The following is an 18947-nucleotide window of genomic DNA, read 5'->3' as shown; positions in this document are numbered from 1 at the left end:
GAGCTCTCCGAGCTCAAACCTCTTGGATGGCACGTGCATTATCATGTGTGATCAACACGGGCCCCTTATAAGAGTTAGTCTTTATGGGTCTTAGGGCGATTAGGCTTGACAGGGGGTGAGGCCCATATATTATCTATTAATTGAGATATGGTTTTGTGCATGGTTGTTAGCTTTGTAATGGTGTACTTGGAATGATCGTATATATGTATCGTTGGATGCATGTATATAGTAAGAATTGTATTGACTGTATTAGTATGTATAGTCGAATCCATAAGCATGTAATTACTTTATTTTGGGCAAGCGTAAATTTAAGAATTAGGCCTAATCTTGTCCAACAACTAAAATATCATTATGTTTGTCTTCTTTCTCTTTAATTTTTTTTTTATTGATTTTCTCTTTAATTGTTTCGTTTGATTGTCTCATCTATATCCTTCTATTATTATCAGATTTTATCTATAGGGTTCATGAGACCAACACTAAAACCAAACTTTTTAGTGTGAACAATTTGATTGTAAATATTGTAAATACATTGTGATATATTTAATTTTATTGCATAAGTGATTGCAAAAGAAATCATTAATTGAATTTATCTCAAATTTGTAAGAAATATACTTATATAATACAAGATATTATATGTGATATATACAAATATTAAAAATTTAAGTCAAAATACTATTCGAATTTTGAAAATATATATTTATGTAAAAATAAAATAAAATGCATGTTTATGGGTTATCCAAATTTTTACCAATAGCGATATCTTTTTACTAATTGAAGTATTAATTAAGTCATAAATATTCACTAATAAATAAAATGTTTTTTTTTAATCAATGAAAAACCAGTTAAGGAAAAATATTTTCATTGGATGTGGCAATTTGTTTTTCTCAATTTTAAAGTGAGAATTTTAATTTCCTATACACAAATACTGAAAGAACTCATTAATCACTAGTAAATAAATTTCTACTTCAACTTTATTTAGAGATTCAAATATCTAATTTTATAAAAAAAAATTCAATCATAATTTTTTGGTATTTGGTTGATTCACTAAATAACTAGTTTTTATTTTAGTTATATAATTGTTGAGTAATGCGATAGATTTGTTTTAATTTGTAATTTTGCATTTGAAAATATAGATTTTAATTTTTTTTAAATTAAAAATTAAATAAATATTTTAACTTTATTAGAAGAAGTTGGCTTAGACCCCTCAATCTCTTAAGCGAGCCTATAAAACTGGAACCTAAGAGCATTCACACCTAGACTTGCAAATGCCATATGTTGGCATATTTAGCATCAAAGCCTCAAAAAATCCCTATTACCTGGACTTGTAAACCCAAGAAAATTTACAATTGTGCTACAGTACCGTTGCAAATTTGCAACGGTACTGTAGCACAAAATTTGCAATGGTATTATAGCACAATTGCAAACCGATTTAATATATTTTATTCAATACCTTTATATCTGCCTCTCTCTCTCTCCATCAATCTCTGTATCTCTTCTCTCTTGACATTTTAAGCCCCTCTCACATATCTCTCTCACAGTGGTGGTTTTTTCTAGTGTGGGTCGTGGGTCCGATGTGGGTCTAGTGGCGTCGTGGTCTGGTGATGGTGTGGCGTGGCGTGGAGGTTTTTCTAGATTGGCAATCGGCATGGTTGATAGGTCTCTCTCTCACGGTGGTTGATGGGTTTGTTGATGGGTCTCTCACGACGATCGGCATGGCGTGGAGGTTTGTTGATGGGTTGTTCGTGGGTTTAGCTAGGTTTCGGGTTTGATGGGTTTTAGGTTTAATGGGTTTTGGGATCGGTGGTTATGGGTTCCAATGGGGTTCATGCAACAGTGGAGATTGGCATGGGTCGTGGTGAGGTCGTGCGTGGTGGTTCTGATGGTTCCGATGGGGTTCGTGCGTGGTGGTTTCGATGGGGTTTCGATGGGGATCGTTGCTGTGAGTTGTGGGTTGATCAGTGGATTTGCTAAGTTGTGGTTGAATGAGCATGCTTGTTGAGTTATGGGTTTGCTGAGTTGTGGTTGAAGTGAAAATATTTTTCTATTATTTTTATTTTACTTTATATTATTTTAATGTGTAGTATGGTAAATTAAAAATTGGGATGTTTGGTGTGTTGTAAAATGGTATGGTATAAATGATAAAATAGGTTTTAAGAACATTCGCATCAGTTCGGCTATAATTTCCCGTCTATTTTACACTAAAAACCTACTTTTTCTATTTTACATACCCACTTCTCAAAATACTCCACATCAGTTTATCTATTCTACAATCTATTTTATTTAAATAATCAAATTTCTCAATTTTTTTAATTATTTCTCTCAACTAACCCCTTTTACATACGCGCGTTCTCTCTCTACCCATTTTTCTAATTTGTTGCTTTCTCTCTATACCCATCTCTCTACCCATCTCTATACCCATTTCTGAACACACCCCCTTGGTCAGATCTCCCTAGCTCCAACCAGGCAAGACCCACGAGCTTTGATCGAGCAAGACCCACGAGCTCCGATCAATCTTGGTCAAGCTCCTATCAAGCAAGACCCACAAGTACCGATCAAGCAAGACCTACAAGCACCGATCGTTCCAGTCAAGCACCGATCTGTCTCTTTGTTAGTTTGTCCGTGTGAGTTTGTTTGTGTGTGGGTGTGTTTGTGTATCTCTGCTTTGATTTGTCTGTGGGGATGTGTTTGTGTGTGGGTGTGTTTTTGTGTATCTAAGGAAAAAGAAGATGAGGAGAGAAGAAGTTACTGAGTTCGTTGTGCACGGAGAGGAGAGAGAAAAAAAGGTGTGAACGTGAAATTAATAAAACTAGTCAAATATTATTTAAGTGATATTTAAATATATCGCCTTAGGTCTCCAAATTTGTTGGGCCACCCCTGATTCACGATTTAACCCACCACTATTTATAAAGACATGAGATTGGATCCAATCTATATTAGAAAATAGGGATTATTTTAAAGAGATAGATAGAACTATCTTTATCGGCAAAAATAATGTTTTCATCTTAAAAATTTGCCAAACTTAAGTTTTTCTAAATTTTAAAAAGTTCGTTCTTTATTCCTAAATTTTTGAAAGCTATCCAGTTTATGTCCTTCAAGTTCCATCCACACCAGTTAACTTTTATTCTATATGGCCTAATGAAAAGATAAGATGACATAATTTTGGCATTCAATAATCTGAAATGGACCATTTTTTTTTAAAAGGAAAAAAGAAGCACAACGTGTGACACAAAATTCTGCTGTGTGTGGACTCTGCGTTCTCTAAATCTGAAATGGACTAATTTTCTTTCTCATTCGTCCTATAATTCAGCTGTGTGCATGTGGACTCAACGTTCAAATTTTGGACCAATTTTGTGGACTCAACATGTGACACTAAATCTGAAATGGTCCAATTTTCTTTCTCTTTCGTATCTTAATAATTCAGCCGTGTGGGGACTCAGTGTTTAATTTTCGAACCTAGTTTGTGGTCTCCACATGCGACACTAAATTCAATATAAAAAAATAATTAAAAAAAACATGGGACACTTGTTTTTTTTTTATTTTTTTATTATTATTATTATTATTGTAAAACACTTTTTTTTTTTACGATTTATTTATTCTAAACTCTTTAATTTTTGTATTTAATAACTCACTTGGATAAATATTCATGATGTAGTCTCACATTTGATTCTAAAATTAAGAAATAAAACTCTTTGAGAACAAATAATTTAGGATACATAGCGCAAAATTGGAACTCTAATTTAGGATTCTAATTTGAATTTCTCTCAACTTCACCTATTATTATATATATAAATAATAAATGGACAAGCTACAGTAACTGTGTAAATATACATAGTTACTGTAGCTAGTGTATAAATATACACATCTTTACACACTTTTAAAAGCACTGATGTGGAACATTTTTGAAGCAAAATATGTAAAATTGTATTTTTTTTTCTATTATACAAGATTTTACATTCACTAATATGAATGCTCTAAAATAATAAAATAAAATATATTTTTTTTCCATTTAAAGATTCCCAAGGTAAATGCTCTAATTCAACCCAATTAATAAGTCTTAATTTCTCCTCAATTATTACAATCTTTGACCACTTTTTCTCAATGAACGCGTTTCCTACCTTTTTTAGGTAGGTCATGGCAATTGTCTACCCTACCACCCATTCGGATTGGGATTTGATGCAATTACTAATTGCATTGTGGAATTCTCCCAAATCCCTCATAACTTTTTTTTATATATATTTTTTCTTTTTTTTTTTACCTTTATTTATTTTTTATATTTAATGGTTAAAATTTAAAGTTTTTTTTTGCAATTTTAAATCTTAACTATTCATATCAATTGCATTAAATGTAATATCCGTATTGCACTGAATTCAATCCCACCAAATCCGTTGTCTGTTGAAGGTAAACTCACACTCACACTGTGCGTGGGGCACATTCTACGGTATCTCTTGTCATCTCGTCTTCCAAGAAATTGCTCCTCTGTCGGACTCCTCCTGGATGCCACTACTTGGAATAATATTTTGATCTTTAGTCCATTTTTAAATCGATTAATTTATGTGTTTAAAAGTGTGTGATTGGTGTGGCTCAGGGTGGTTTGATACGTGTCTTTAAATAAGAGTTTTTAATTTTTTTAAATATATGTGAATGAAAAAATTGTATAAAAATAAATATTATTTAAAAATTAAAAATATATATTTGAGCTCGTATACTAAACGGGATCTAATTTTGTCAATTTATTTTTACTATTTTTTTTATAAGAACTCAGTCTTTCTTTTTAAGATCAAACCTATGTTTTCAGTTGATAAGAACTCAGCTTCATATTATTAATAGAAGGGAAGAAAGAATCAGGTACAAACAGAGATATGGCAATAGTAGCTTCAATGAAGCTGGGTTTCCTCAATCCAAGCCTCGAAGTCAGAAACATACTTAGCGTGCTGCGCTAACAAATGTGCAGGCTTGTTGCCGTGCTTCTAATACGAAAGAAGCAAAAACTTCTAAATATTATTGCATTTTTTGGTATTATTTATAGTATTATTGTATTATTTAAACTAATTTTTACTTTTATGTATAGCACTTTCAACCATATTTTTTTTAATTTTAATAAAATAAATGGATCCAATCGGACATTAAAAGTTAGAAACTCATGGATTGATCTAAAGCTAGAAGACAGACTCAATCATGTAGACAAGACCAAAAAAAAAAAAAAAAACCGACTTAGCCTACAGTTCTCACGCTTGAATAATCAAGCGTGAATTGCATTATTGTAACTTTTGCCCACTTATACCGGTGTTCAATCAAAACTCTGCACTCTATCTTCTTTTGAGGTATTTCACATGCACTTGTCTACCTTCTCTCCTATGCCTTCGTGCCTCAACGTTTATTAAATATGGGATTTATTAACGTGTAGGTATATATTAATAATTTATTTTAAAAAAATTTTTAAGAAAAAATAGAAAAGTAATTTATTATTTTTACAATTTTTTTAATTTTTCATAAAAATTTACCAAAAATAAATGATTAACCGGATCCATTAAATATAAATGCCCGCGCGATACATGAACAAACTTAATATAATTATTTTATAAGTGTAAATATGTTTATTTAAAAATATTTTATATTTTTATAAGTTTTATGTATTATACATATGAAAAACATAATTTAATATAAAAACAATTTAAATTACAAAATTATAATTTTTATATAAATTGAGAAGATGTTATTAAAATGATTTTTTTATAAATATACTATAATCAGTTGGCTAATTTGAATATATACAATAATATATATTTTTTAAATGTACACCACTATTTTATGAAATACATGTAACATGTTTCTTTTAGTTTATATTATTATATAACTTTAGAATTTAGAAGTTTTTTTTTTCTTTTCAAATATAAATAAAATGCTATATTATTGAAGCTAGAATTTTAAGATAATCTTTTGAATATTTATAATTTTTATTGTTTTTTTAGGATCAAATCTCTAATTTCTAATCCTTATTTTGTTTGAATTTTTTACCCAAAAACCGAAGAGTTTGGCCCAAATAAAATAAAATTTTATACTTTTTAATTCAAAAATTAAGAAAAAAAAAGAGAATAGTTTTTTAGCCCAAAATTGAAAAGGCAACTTACAAAAAAAAAATCAATTTAACATCCAACTAGTCCAAAATGAACTGAATGAATTGAAGTGAACCGAATAGATTGAAGTAGACCAAATTGACCAAATGAGATTGAAATAGTAACAAATTGGACTGAATATACTAAAGTAGGCTAAAATGCTATGTTAATATGGTTCAAAAGGAGCGTAATAAAAATAAATACTATTCTTTAGATTTTAGATATTATATAAATTTGTAAGAAAGGTGTTTATTGCGCACAAACTAATCCACACAGTTTTGCATTCAAATTTGTGCAATAGCATTTATCCTATTTGATCTCATTTGCTTTAAAAAGCCTCTTCCTTCACCATGATGCCTATTGCTTATGTACCAGGCGAAACAAAGAAAAAAAGATAAGAAATCAGGAAGATTCCATGTGCAAGTTAGACATGGTTAACCCAAGCTTAGAGCTCAGTAATTGCTCTAACCGATATCCATCTGGCCATAAGAATTATATAGTTTACATAAAACCAAAGTAGTATTATTTTTGTTTTCAAAATTTGGGTGCTATTAATCTCCATTTAATTGCCAATACAAGAAAACTTTAAGATGGTGACTAGTCATATCCTTCTATTGATTAATTGATTAATTAATGCTTGCTACATATCTCTAATGGCAGCTCAAGTTGCCTTCATTAATTATACAGGGAGTTCAAATCTTCTATCTTACTCACCCTACTCCACCTTATACACCACAAATAATAATTTAACACACGTCTACCTATTTAATTAGATATTAATTTTTTGCCTTTTCTTGTTTTAGTTTCCAAAAATAAATAAATAACTTAAACCCGCCACCACCGGTCTACCACCAAACAACCACACAGAAAGTATTAGATTGAAAAGCCAATGACTTTAACAAATCTATAAAATTCCATTTTAAGAGAATCCCAGTTGTTATGCCTCGGTTCAGGTTCGTTCAGGGGACAATAACATATTAGAGAACATGGGAGTGATGTATTGGTAAATAATGGGCTAGCTTGAAATGGTGTGGCCCCTGAGACCCCTAAAAAAGTTTTCATTTTGATGAGTGACATTGGTGGCTCATTGGGCTTCAACTAAGGCTATCAAGGCTATATTTAATGAACAATTTGGGGTTGAGTATTTGGTAAATTTTTGAAGGATTATTTGGTGGTGGTGACTGAATTGATACATTTCCATACGCAAATTCTGTATTAGTATGTATAATCTAAATGTCTAATTCCTACAAGAATGTTACTTTATTTTGGGCCAGTGTAAATTTAAGAGATTAAGCTTAATCTTGTCCAACAACTAAAAAATATATCATTTTTTTTTTGGGTGGGGAATGGGGATCATTATTTTTTCTTCTTTCTCGTTAATTTTTTTATGGAGTTTCTTTTTAATTATTTCGTTTGATTGTCTCATCTGTACCCTTCTACTATTATTAGATTTTATCTCTAAGGCTAATGAGACCAAAACTAAAACAAAACTTTTTAGTGTGGCGAATTTGATTGTAAGTATTGTAAATCGATAAAAAGAAAAAAAATGATATTATATGTGATATACGAATATTAAAAATCAAGCCACGCACAATACGATTCAAATTTTGAAAATTTATATTTATGAATAAAAAAAAAAAAGGCGTTTTAATGGGATTTCTGCCATTTAGAAAATAATGGGTTGCAAAACTGGAACCTAATTCGACCCAACTCATTGCTAAGTTTGAATTTCTCATATTCACATGCAATTATTGAAAATGTAAACATATGTGAACATGGGAAATTATGCTTGAATAATTTTCACCTCAATTATTACAAATTTTTATCTTAATCAACACGTTACACTCTCCCCTTTTTTGGAATTATTGTAGCCTGGCATTCATAAGCACCCTTCCAGATACCTGTCCAAGAAGGGGGAAAAACTAATATAATTGATCGAAACGCAAAAAGGCTCAAATCCAAAAAAGTTGGGGAAAAAATACCACATTTTAGTATACATATGAAAGTTCATCACAACAATTGAAAATATTCCAGAAAACATATTCATAAACTATAGAGGCTATCAAAACGTTAGATTTCTTCAAACGTGTTTGATGAATCGTGGCTACTACCCAGCCATTGTACATCTCTAAACATCACAAAATGATATACAAAGCCTAATAATCTGTATATGACTAGGAGAAGTTAATTCCATAACTCAATTTTTTACACAGCTAATTCACCATTACAGCTAATCAAGAACTTCTACCTTTAGGTTGGGTATATCTGGAGTCAACTTGACAGAGTTTGGTCACACTCAACGTCCAATTCCTCTAAACTCTAGCTTTGCTCTAACAGTCAGTCCAAGATTTGGGACATCAAAGACTGAACAAGATTTTTTATTTATTTCAGATTTGACAGGCAACTTTGGTCAATCAATCTTTCATAAAAAGATATCTTTACTCTTTAGTTTTGGCTAGTTCCATATCGTTAACAGTCATGCAAGTACAAATTCTTACCAAGACCAGCAGAATGGTCCTGGCCAGAAGGTGATACTGTAACACTACCAGCACTGCATAAGATTTATCAATGGATATATCACCATTTGAACCTCCAGAAATACGTTCTGGTGAAAACATACAGTTTTCCCTTCTGCAGAATTGGTATGCAGATTAAACAAAGTAGTCACCTTCTGGGGCAATATGGGTCATTGAAGCTTGCCATATTTCTCTTGCTCCAGCTGTATGTTGAGCACAATGTATAAAAACTTAAGTTCTTCAAAATTTGAACCAATCATGAAAGACAGACCTACCCAAGCATTCAGAAAATGGGGAAAAGCCTCTATAGAAAAATTCCACCATAAGTATCACTCTACAATCAAGCAAAAGAATAATAAGTTCCCTCTTTAAACTGAAGAAATCCTAAGCCTCTTATGAGTAAGAGGAACTTCTATACGATCTGAAAATCTCAAACGCCTAATTTAATGAGCTCGACTGTAAAGTTTCTATATGGAAATGCTTAATGGATACACCTTATGTTCTCTATGATTGAATAGCTAAATAAATAATACCTGATGTTGCTAGATTCATTGGAGGGAGTAAACTCATCAATGATTTTAGAAAGAAAAAACAAAGGAAAAAGAGGAGGCTGGTGATAACTTCCCAAAATTAGTTACCTTCACAGTTATTGAATTGCGTCGTTACAATATGGTCTTAATTGTAGGAGTTTAAGCAATATTAGATTTCATTAGACTACCACCAACACTAATCATGCAAAAGTCATTAAAATTATATTGAATTGACAAATTTTCTTTTACTTTTGCGATGTAACAGGTTAGTAAATGTTGTAGGAAAGGAAAAGTGATAGGGAAGAGGGGATCGATGGCATGAATTGGTTTTTTTTTTTGGGTGGATTGAATAAATACTTTTAAATTAGAAGAGAATATTTGAGAAAATGTATCAACTTTAACAAACTTTCATTAAACTCCATAAAGTGAATTAATTGTTCATCCAGCTGAACATAATGGATAATTTGTCCCAGAGTAGTGCCAACACATCAAGGCAATACATTTAATTGACAAAATAAGAAGTACAACAAAAAAGATTAGGAGAAATTGAACAGAGAAAGGAAGAGATTACTGTAATTACAAACATAATTGGTTGATTTAAAGGAGAGTTGAGTAAAGAAGATTAATTTTGAGAAAACTTACCACCCATATCGTTTTAACTACATATATGTGAACTTTTCTTCTGTAATCCACTCAGTCTTTGGAGTATTCAGTGTCGATGCCCTCAGCACATCTTTCCTTGGGGCAATTATGAATGGATTGGCACTGCAATTTGTTCAGGTGACAGAAATGGAATCCATTTTAGGTACATGAGCAAGGTTCTTGCATCCAATAAGTAAAAAATGTTCAAGAGAAAAAAGGCTGCCGACAAATTCTGGCAAATATTGCATTCCACGATATTAACATATATAGTAAATAGTACCTGCAATAAACAAATCATGAAGGATAGGTTTGGCTAAAAGGGCGACATCACAAGAGAAGAAGGTGAGATTTGAGGGAACTCACAAATTATAATGAACTCTAATCACACAGCATTCAAATTAACACCCATTTGGGCCATGTGCAATTGTTAACCACTCTGGCAGCAAGCAACAAGATTTATCCAGCTGTTGCTATTAAAGTGAGATCATGGAATTAACTTTTAAAAAATTCTCAAGCACTCTGACAAACCTTACACTTATGTAACACCAAAGAGGATGTTGTTTGGAAGGACCAGGAACTCATCTTTTGCTGCCAGGAAATAGCATTCTTGTACCCAAAATTTAGCTCTTTAGGAGAGATAAAAGTTAACCCACCACTCGGCCAAATCTTTAAGATCCTCAAAATATGAAGCCACCAACTAAAAATGTGTTTGTTTCAAAGTTTTGGCTGATTGAAGACTAGCTTAGGTCACTATAAGAAGAATAGACCCCAAATATAGTTTGTGTCCAAGTATCCTTGACAATGTAGAAGAATCATATGTCATATCAGAAGCTACCAGTGGACTAAAATTTTTAAAATACTAAGCATGCCATGACACGACCAATAAAGAGCACCTTTTAAATTCCTATGGTTGTTGCATTGATTAGTTCTAGCTGGAAGTATCTTATATTTTGGTAACCATGTTAATACTATTGATTCTTGAATTTCTATTATTTACTCACTTTCATGATCACCCATCTTCTGAAAATTTTGTGAATTATACTATGGAAGTGGGTATATACTGGGAAAGAAATAGCGGACCCTTTGGAATTTGGGTTTCAAAAATAGAGAAAAAGAGTAATCTATAAGAGAAGAGGAGGAGTAGGAGATACACTTACCACTTTGTTTCTGTATTATTGGAAAATGGGCAATCTATACTTGGACAAAAAAGGAGATACCAAAAAATCTGCAGTTCCTCTAATTTGGTGAGTCCCTTTGGAATATCAATCATTTGCAATGCATGCAGAGAACTTTCTAAATTCTTCTGTGACAGAATGAGGAGTAAATGAAAATTAGGGGAAATTGAGAATAAGAATATAGAAATTTGATAAAAGAAAAGGGGGAGATCAGGTTTGGATGGACTTACCACATTATTTAAATACCTGAACTTGTTTGCAGGTAAAAACATTTTCAGACTCTCCCCAACTTGATAATTATCAAATAACCCTACAGGGCACATTCAATATTTGGGAATTACTTTTGCGCAAACAAATCTAGAGCTCTTTGTGATGCTCTTAAATATATCGATCATTTGCAGCTGAAGATAACAGAACACTCCATTTGTTTTTGGTTGATTCAATATGAGAAAACTTATGGTTGGGATCTGTCTTTGGACCAATCTGCGCTGACGAATTCTAATATCAAAAAATCATGGGCGAAATTGATGTCAATTTAAAAGATCATGGCCTAAATTGATACATAGCATAAAAATTAGGGGCCAAATATATAATTTACCATTGTATTTAGCGTACCATTAAAAATTCTTCTTTTTTTTTTTTTTTTACGGTAACATGTTGATTTTTTTTTATTTTTTTTGGAGAAACAAACACACATAAAGGAGAGAAAGTGGTTCTAATACAAAGGCACACCACAACTTCACTAAAAAACTATAATTGTAATTTGTTGAAATTAATTCATCTAAATCATTCTTTACTGAATTATCTTGTTATATCATTTATTAATTGACTTTTGTGCATGTTTGTTAGTTTTGTATTGGCATTCCATACTTGTGTGTATATTGTAAGAGTCATAATGACTTACTATATTAACATGTATTGTTTTTTTTAAGAGAGGTGTAACCTATGGTTCATTTTTTATGATAATTTTTTATTATCAAATTAAGATATTAATCAATTTTTTTGTGTTTAAATATAAATTTTTAATGTCTAATATGTCATGTTTTTATCAATTCTCATGTTACTAATTAGTTAATTATCCTCTCAAAAAGTAATTAGTTAATTAAAGTATATTTAATATTTAGGTAAAAAATAGAGGGTTCTTCTCATATATATATATATATATATATATATATATATATATATATACACACTCGCCTTGTCTCTTAGTGAGATGTTCACACGTGAGAAATTATGCTTGACTACTTTTTACCTCAATTATTACCAATTTTGACCACTTTTATCTCAATCAACGCGTTAACCTAGTTGAGAAGTGGAAATTAATGTTTAAAATCAGGAAGTAGACTGGCATTGACGAAAATGGTACCTTCTCTGAGCACTGATTATTTCTTCAATATTGACTGACATGGTCAATTCATGTTGAAAATAAGGAAGTGGAAATTTTTTGTTGATAGGCTACTATGCCATCAATTAATCAATAAAAACAATTTATTTTCAAAAAAAAAAAAACCAAAAGAAGTCTTTCATTGCCCAAAAAAAAAAAAAAAAAAAATCCTTTTCCTATTTGAAAAGTCACTTTCTATTAAACAAACATAACCCAAGTTTATTTAAGGAAAAAAATGCTAATTTTCAAAGAATATTCTATTATGATACCATATTGATAATTGATAATTTTAAGTTGATAGAGATCATACAATTTATTTATTTAGTTGTTTTTTTTAAAGAAATTTATTTAGTTGGTTGAATAATCATTGTTCATATCAAATAATAAAACTTTTTCTAAAGACTTTTTTAAGAGTCATCAATTTTGAATTTTTTAATTAAGAGGAAGAAAATCTTTCCAATTATATAGCTATTTTACTTTCTGAACATTAGTATTGGTGGTGCTAAAAAGTTATATTGCTATTTTTAATACCACCAAATATAAATTTATGGCTACAATGGTGGAGCCAAAACCAAATAATTTGGCTCCACAGCTGTGAGTTGTGCACTGTAGTTAATAAGTAAAAAAAAAAAACTATTATTAAATTGTGTGTTCACACTATTTTATATTAAATATATTACTTTATTCAGTGTTCACACTGCTTTGTAGTGAATATATTATTTTATTGTATTGTTTATATTATTTTATTTTGTTGAAAACGAGAATAAAACCATTGATTTTGGGTGTTTTGTAAAGTGAGAAGGTAAAATAGATAAAGTAGTTTTTTATGGAGTCATATTGCTAAATTTATGACTCCACCAATATGGATGCTCTTAGTAAGAAACCATTTGCAAATATGGCTTTAATCATTATTATTATTATTTTCTTAAAACACAAATAGATGGCTATTACATTAGGTATTTCAATTCAATTCAAAAACTTTGTTGCATTGACCAATAGGATAAGAATATTGTTTTTTTCCAATAATAATTAAATTTATAACTCAAATAAAAAAAAATTAAATTCAAAACAACCCATTTGAATTCAATTAAGAAAGCTAATAAATTACACATAAACTACTATAATTAAGGTTTACCTTTTTAAAAAATAATTTTTAAAAGGAAGTGGGGTCGAGACTTTTCAAGACTACCCTACTCCCTATCAATAAAACTTCCCGAAAATCTAATTTAACGAATAGTGTGATAAAATAAAATTTATACTCACAAATGGTGTCCCATAAGCATTCAATCCTTGGCTGTTTAGCTTCCTTAAAAATGGCTTCCTTAAAAGGAAAACCAATATTTAAATATTCTAAAAGTAAGGTTTGTAACAACCTTTTTTGTGTGCTGATTTTATGGAGGTAAAAGCAAAGCTGTGTTATTTTGTTACATGGCAGTTATTTTCTTGTTCTTTAAGAGTCCCTTCTTTTACATATGACATCAGAAAGGATCCATTGGTCTCACAAGTGTTCCAAGCTCTCTTATCAAACTTTGCATGGATCCAAATTGATGTACAATCATCCTTTTTTCCCTTCAACTTCAATTCACTGCTCCTCATTCTTTTCCCTTGGCTTGTCACCCTTCTTTTAGTGAGCTTGGTTCACATAGTGAAGGGAGACTTGGATTTGAACTTGATACTTGTCTTAGTCACAAGCTTTGGTTAAGTCTCAGTTTTAACTAGTTAATGGCTGCAAATAGCCTTACTGTTCTGAAATTGAAGTTTTGGTGGGAGCTATGTCTCTTCTGCTCACATACTAGCAGCTTTGGGGCAGACTGGATTACTTCTCTACATGCCTTTTGGACCAGCAGCATAACTCCTCTACTTACTTTTGTCCAAAAATTTGCCACTAATAACAAGGTTCAATCCTTTTTTTTTTTTTTTTTTTTTTGCGTTTGATGAGAATAGTCCGAAAATATTTATAATATTTTATTGTTTAGATAACATATGGACCTCCAAAAATTCAAAAGTGAAAATGGGGTAAATCACAAGGCCAAATGAAACAAAAGCTCTCTTAGATAACTCCAGATTTTTCCAAACGTTGCTATGGTGGTTGAGTTGTGTTGGGAATTACCCTAACCATATGTGCCACAGAAGGCACAACATTGCTGCCAGCTTAGGTGATTTGAACATCAGAATGAACAGAAAATCCATATCCTTTTTATTAGTCTAATCATTGTGGCCAAGAGTTAAATGGACAATGTCTAACAGGAAACACAATTTAATAATGAAACAACATCTTGAAAATGATCACAACTACAAAACAAAGCATTCCTGATAAATGTTATTTGTATACAACGAGCTACAATGACAAATTTCTCAATATCAAGAAAAGGGATAAACACTGTAAAAGCTTTTGATCATGACCCATATACTTGACCTGTAATCTTGCGAGTCCCAGTTTTGTCTTTCTAAGGGCAAGTTCTAGTTCTGACTTCTAAGTGAGTTTCAATGATGATTGATGATGCCAAAGAAAGCATTAGACATAGAAAGACATGGTTGAAGTGGCTATATTGTTAGATGTGCTTGTGCAACACTGAGTAGAACCTGTGTATGCTATTTTTGGTTAGCGTTTTGTATAATCAATCTCAATATTGCTCCAACTCATTTCACAAGAATCAGAACTTACCCATTTGTCAGAAGCTCTAACAAGCTAGCATGGTCATGCATATATCCAGCCACTCAGGTGGGTCAAATTAAATAAGGATATGCCTTATACCACACTGTTGTGCATCTTGCTTCCCCCCCCCCCCCCCCCCCTAAAAGATGAATGAATGTGAAGTCATCAGAATCCATCAACACAATGAATCTTCAAACTATTACACGTCAGTGTTATTCATAACTGACTTAATTATTAGGAATTTAAAGTCATATTTGTTAGTAATATAGTTAATGTTTAAACCAAATGTCACTAATTGAATAACAACAAATATAATTCAAGCTACAGAGATATATGTCCATTACCTTATCTAGTAACTGTAGGGAATTATCCTCCGATCCTTAGTGTGAACTGGGGCACCCAAACAAGTTGTCCTCTTAGTTAAGACAACAAGGCTGATGAGAAGAGAAGGCTGCAATAGAAGACACATGGGAAATCCATTAATTGATGCTAGTAGTATTAAATGCTCTGGTCGAGATATGTAGAAGAGATTATCAATGAAATGAAATCAATGTGTATAAAATGGATAATCTTCATATGTATACCTCGGTGTACAGTAAAGTGTTGAAGTCATTGGAACAAAGGGCATTATGAGGCCATGAGAACAGCATAAGATTAGGTGGATGAGCTGTTGGGAATTCTGTTTAGTAGAAAGGATCCATGGTTTAGCATATAGATAGGAGATGGAAGTAACGATGGTGTAGAAGCTAGAAAACCTTTGCCTCACCTGACATATTTTTGGTTGTCAACAACTTATGCCAACTTCAATCCTTAGAGAGAAATGCGGCAAAAGGAAGGAAAATTCATGGGCCAATCCCATCATCTCCACCTTGTAGGAGCTAGGAGATCATCCCAGGACACCTATGGCATCCAGGGGTCGCAGGCCGACCAAAGAACCCTGTTCATTTAGTGGAATGCATTAGCTGTCCCTTCTAAGGTTGTTTAGTGAGGGCTGGAGAAGGGAAATCATTCATTCTTCAAACCAACATTTTTAAGAACAATTATTGATTTTTAGGTATAAAAATAAACAATATACAAAAGAAAGAAAACTCAGAAACAGTAATATGACTTACCAAAACCCTTAACTTGATCTGAGGTAAAAAAAATGCATCAAATTTGAACATCAAGTTGCTCTTCTTTATTGGGCTCTTTATCTTTTGGCTTAGGTCTAAAGACATCATAGTTTATCATTAATTATTTCTAAAGCTTGAACATTCAAATCAAGATATATACGATGATAATTTGTATGTAAGAAGGCTAATTCATCATGTAAGTGTGATTTATAAATGTGTTGAAGTCACCAATATGTCCAATTAATTCCAATTTATTATCACAAAATTTTCAGGGATAAAAATAAACAAAAACAAAAGAAGAAAGAAAACTCAAAATAGTTATAGGGCTTACCAAAATCCAAAACTTGATCTCAGAAGAAAATGCATCAAAACAAGTGGTTCTTCTTTATTGAGCTCTTCAATTTCTTGCAGAAGTCTAAAGACCGAATTTCATTGTTTGTGTTGTTGAATACTAAAGTTTGAACATTCAAATTGAGATATATATGACAATAATCAATATGTAAAGCTAATCACAGATGAGTACCCCATAATCTAGAAGAGTGCTGAAGCCACTACTACAGAGACTTTAAGTTAGGAAACCATAACATAAGATTGAAAAGTGGATGAATTGTCAAGATTCCTGTATATTCAGGAAAGAAAAGAGTTATTTTTTATTTTATATATAATGGAGATGGAAGCAACCATGGTGTAAAGTGTAAATGCTAGGAAAGCCTAGGCTTACTTGATGCATTGTGAATGGTGATACGTAGAGCCAATCAACACTTGCAGATACATTCAAATTATGGTTCCAATTGATCCACACCTAGAAAATTTAAAGTAAAAAAAAAAAAAAAAAACTCAAGAAAATAAAATTAATGTAGCTCAATAATAACTACAATCTTGAAGTAATCCAATGATAAGCAATACATCTTACCCAACATTATAAATTGATCTCAAAAGAAAAAAGATGTTAACCTCTTGTTCAATTTGATTCGAATCCCAAGTTGTACTTATAGTGTACTGTACAGTAAACCGGACTTATATGAATTCAGAACATTAACAAACTTTGGTGAAGCTTGAAATTTGAATGACTAAAGAGCCCTAATTAATCCAAAATTGATAAGTCAAAACTTAACAATGAAGACAATGTAATAGTAACAAAAGAGCCCTAATCAATACATTGTTGGTAGACCAGAATAAACACACACACAAATAATCTCAAGAATTTTCAAACAAAATACTTCTTTTTTTTTTCTTTTTTTTTTTGTAGGGATTAAAATTTGAAGATATAAGTATGCTATGCAACAAAATATGTTACACTATATGAGCACACGATTGACACGAGTTTGAAACAAAAATTCTAAGGATATTATTAAGAAGAAAAAGATGCATAAGCTAGTCTATTTTTAAGCAAAAAATTTGAGCTTAGAATAGGAATCAAGAGTTATCTAGATATTGGGATCATGGGTAACCTTGAACTATCTATGCTGAAGTAAATGATCTTGAGTTAAGAAATGAAAGATTAACAGCATCTGTTATTTTCCCTGCTAGTAGATATCTTAGCTTCCAGCAACCATTCAGTGACAGCTCATCAAATAAATGAAAGGTTCTCCAACTATATCGGAAAGTCATCCACTCTTTGATTTCAAAATATGTTAATTTTGCTTGTTTAAGTAGATGAGGCAGCAACTTGAGCCTAGGCCACACTCACATAATGTTTGATTTGTGTGCAGCCTGAAATGTCAGACATCCTTTAAACAAAAATAAAAAATAAAAAAATGGTTGTCAATTAGCCACTAACACATTAACAAAGAACTTAATATAGGACAGCAAATTTAAAACTAAGTGATAATAAAATTTGTTGGAAGAGAAGAAATAGATGAGTAGAACAAAACTCACAAATTAAGTGAGAAAAAGAAATAGCCTTAGAATCAATTTAAAAGTCTGCCTATTATGATTCTTGGACTATGACCATTCTTTTATCTCCTTCCTTCTCCTTTTCAAACTGAATAGTTTGAAATATCCAACTTTGACTATACTGTAAAGCTTCACATGCCTTTACTCAAAGGTAGTGACCCAACAGACCAAATTGGATCGAGTAGACCGAAATGAACCAAAATGTATCAAAGTGAACCGATGGACCGAATTCAGCCGAAGCGGACCAAATGGACCGAAGTAACCGAATAGACTGAAGTGGACAAGAATATACCAAATTGAACCGAAATGGACCAAGTAGATCGAATTCGACCAAAGTGAACTTAATGGACCGTATTGGACTGAAGTTGACCGAATAGACCAAAGTGTACCAAAGTGAACTGAATTGGACCGAACAAACTGAAATGGACCGAATTTGATAGGTTGGGTGGAATTAGGCTCGATTTCAAGTTCAACCTACTTAGATTCAGATCAAAATTGGGTTTGGATTAAAGCTATATATTCTCACGTATTGTGTGAGGTTGCAACTAGCTAGTTAAATTTTTTATTTTATTTTTAGAAATAAACACACACAAGAGAGAAGAAAATTGGTTCTAACATAAAGGCTCTTCACAAATTTCACTCAAAAGTCATGGTAACTTTAAGCGGCGAATAGTTAAGTTAAAAGAAAAAATCCATAAGACTAATTTTGTATCAATTATGCTCATATCCTTCAAAATGTTAGGTTTTTAAAACTAACACATTCATATTGGAAATGTAGCTAAAATAAAATATTTAGATGGATGTGTGAAAGAAAAAAAAAAAAAAGAGAAAAAAAAACTAAGAAAGCTAAGATAAAGAATTAAGTTATCCAATCAAAGTGATTCCTGTGGGGAGTAAAAGGACCCAAGCAGGCATTTGGGCCT

At 31.5% G+C, this 18947-nt stretch overlaps 1 long non-coding RNA gene across 2 annotated transcripts; it reads right to left on the bottom strand.

The window, feature by feature from the left end:
- Positions 1-8056: 8056 nt before the first annotated feature.
- LOC142631910 (uncharacterized) lies at positions 8057-11560 on the bottom strand. 2 transcript variants are annotated; one of them, XR_012843678.1, is made up of 4 exons: positions 11207-11560; positions 10959-11104; positions 9802-9924; positions 8057-8931 (listed from the first exon to the last, which is right to left on the bottom strand). It is a non-coding gene; the product is annotated as an uncharacterized LOC142631910 (long non-coding RNA). The 2 variants fall into 2 exon arrangements; XR_012843679.1 differs by having other exon boundaries at positions 10959-11101.
- Positions 11561-18947: the final 7387 nt, after the last annotated feature.

The sequence above is a fragment of the Castanea sativa genome, chromosome 4 (assembly GCF_040712315.1).
Source record: "Castanea sativa cultivar Marrone di Chiusa Pesio chromosome 4, ASM4071231v1".
Classification (NCBI taxonomy): domain Eukaryota; kingdom Viridiplantae; phylum Streptophyta; class Magnoliopsida; order Fagales; family Fagaceae; genus Castanea; species Castanea sativa.
The sequence above is the reverse complement of the archived record's forward strand: the minus strand, read 5'-3'. Positions and strand labels throughout refer to the sequence as shown.